Source organism: Ursus americanus, chromosome 24 (genome assembly GCF_024610735.1).
Source record: "Ursus americanus isolate L20-20 chromosome 24, mUrsAme1.1.p, whole genome shotgun sequence".
NCBI lineage: Eukaryota > Metazoa > Chordata > Mammalia > Carnivora > Ursidae > Ursus > Ursus americanus.
Genome location: NC_142150.1, coordinates 906,567 through 909,452, shown reverse-complemented (window position 1 = coordinate 909,452; position 2,886 = coordinate 906,567). Strand labels below are relative to the sequence as shown.

Sequence of the window (2,886 nt, the reverse complement as noted above, 5' to 3'; positions counted from 1 at the left end):
AAGTGGATTCCCGGTTTCTTATAAAACACTGATTTGGTTCTAACTTGAGTTGTTAGTGTGAGATCTAGGTGGACAGAATAGACAGGCTTCCCCAAATTTTCATTCTTTCAAAATCTGTTTTGAAGTATAGTTATGGACAAAAGGGGAGATTGTAGAGGGATGGACTGATTCAATTCTTCAGGCTGGCCACAAGTTTAAAAGTTCCTTTCTGGAGACATCTGGGTAGACGAAGGCAGTGTAACCCTATAGCAACCTGCCTCTCATTATTTCCTCCCAATGATACAAAATTGTAAAAATGGAAAAGACACTATATTTAATATGCTACATAATTTCCTTTTGAATACTAATAGAAACCATTAGTGAGAGATGAGAGAAGATTTCATTTCTTGGAAATGAATTCTCATGTACCTTTATTTGAGGAAACAGTTTGGATTGAGATTAAAGAGAGAAAGAAATTATTTATTCGGAATAGGTTCACAAATGAAGATTTAAAAGATTCTGAGGTTAGTTAACCTTACTGGACTAGTTAGGACTTCCAGAAAAAAAATGCTATGGAACAAATAATTGCTGTAATTGATTTTTCAAATTCCATGTGCTCTTACTTGTGTAAAATAAGGGCAATTTTTTTGACTGTGCCACTGAAAGCTTGTTTCACTTGCTTGTTCCTCAAAGTATAAATGAAAGGGTTCAACAAAGGGGCAACAGACGTAGTGAGGACTGATACCCCTTTATTGATGTCCACTTCTTCTTTGGCTGAAGGCTTGAGATAGATGAAAATACAGCTGCCATATGTGATGGAAACAACAATCATGTGAGAAGAACAGGTAGAGAAAGCTTTCCTTCTTTGAGAAGCAGAAGGGAATCTTAGAATTGTCCTGATGATATACGTGTAGGAAAGAATGACACCTATCAGTGTAATAATGAATGTCAGTACTGCACAGATTATAACCATCTGTTCTATAAACCAAGTATCTGAGCATGAAATCTTAAAAAGAGGAGATGCGTCACAGCCAAAATGATCAATGGCATTGGAGTCACAGAATTCCAGCTGGAGGCCCATACCAAGGGGTGTCATGATGATCATCAGCCCAGAGATCCAGCAGCAGAGGACGAGGATGGTACAGACTCTGGTGTTCATGATGGCCATGTAATGCAGGGGTTTGCAGATGGCCACATAGCGGTCATAGGACATGGCTGCCAGGAGAAAAAACTCTGTGGCCCCAAAAAGCCCAAAAAAAAATATTTGACTGGCACAAGCATTATAAGTAATGGTTTTGTCTCCAGTTGATATACTGTACAGGAATCTGGGAATACACACTGTTGTGAATGAGATTTCTAAGAAGGAGAAGTTTCGAAGAAAAAAATACATGGGTGTTTTAAGATGAGAATCCATGAATGTCAGAATGATAATGGTCAGATTTCCAGTAATGCTCAGCACATAGGTGAGGAGTAAGAAGATAAAAACAAGAACTTGCAGCTGTGGGTCCTCTGTAAGTCCCAACAAGATGAATGTTGTTATTGCTGTGTGATTTCTCATTGCCACTTTTGACATTTTTGGCACTCTAAATGTAAAAAGTCAAGGAGAAAGTATCTAAACAGAAGAAAGGAAACAATAAGGCAAAAATCAATGAAACAGAAAACAAAGCAAGAGAGAAGTTCAAAAGAATCAAGAGCTGACTCTTGAAAGCATAAACAACATTGATAAAACTGTTGTTTGATCTGGAAAAAAGAAAAAACAAGATTTATCCGGAATAAAAGCAGTAACTACATCAGAGATTGTATGGATATTAAGAAGATAAAAATGAAATATTTTGGAAACATCTGCAGAATAGCTTAAGTAGCATAAATGAAATGAGCTAGTTCTTTGAAAGATACAATTTTCCAAAGCTAATTCAAGATGAAATACCTAATCTATATAGCCCTGTATCTATTAAAGTAAACAAATATATGGTTAAATCATCCTATAAAGAGAACTTCAGTCTCAGATCTCTTAGTTGTAGATTTCTACTAAACATTTATGACAAAAACTCCAATTCTTTTTTTTATAATACTTTTTATTATGTTATGTTAGTCACCATACAGTATATCCTTAGTTTTTCATGTAGTGTTCCATGATTCATTAATTGGATATAACACCCAGTGCACCATGCAATACATGCCCTCTTTAATGCCCATCACCAGTCTATCCCATTCCCCCACCCCCCTCCCCTCTGAAGCCCTCAGTTTGTTTCCCAGAGTCCAGAGTCTCTCATGGTTCATTCCCCCTTCTGCTTACCCCCCCTTCTTTCTTCCCTTCCTTCTCCTACTGATCTTCCTGCTATTTCTTATGTTCCATAAATGAGTGAAACCATATGATACCAAAATATACAAGTTCTTTCATAAAACTGATTGTTGAAAGCAAGAATTACAACATTATCTGATGGAGCTTCTGATGTATAAACATAATATAAATGAAAACCACAATAAAGAAGGGAAGAGAGAAGGGTCCTATACAGTAATACATTTTCTACATTCTACCTCCAGTGGTAAAAATGGATTCTAAGTGGTCTGTGAAATGATTACTGTCTATATTATAATTCACACACAAACTTTAAAGAACGGGTATAGTCAAAAACACATTATATAAATTAAAATGAAACACTAGGGCTGTTTATTTTAAGGCAAGAAATGGGAAGCAGAAGAAAGAACAATGGGAACAAACAAAAATCAAGTAACGATTAACAAAAGTCCAAACATAAATATTTACATTGTATAATTGATGAAAACATACCACACCAATTAAAAGACAGAGATTATTAGAATGTGTTTTTTAAAAATTTGCCCACCTAGATGTAGTATTTAAACACTTCACTTCGAATAAGATAAGCTAAAGAATTAAAATATGAG

General features: G+C 35.4%; 1 pseudogene; it reads right to left on the bottom strand.

Annotated features, from left to right (window-relative positions):
- Positions 1-598: 598 nt before the first annotated feature.
- LOC123791626 (olfactory receptor 6C2-like) lies at positions 599-1,537 on the bottom strand (annotated as a pseudogene).
- Between the last annotated feature and the right edge of the window lie 1,349 nt (positions 1,538-2,886).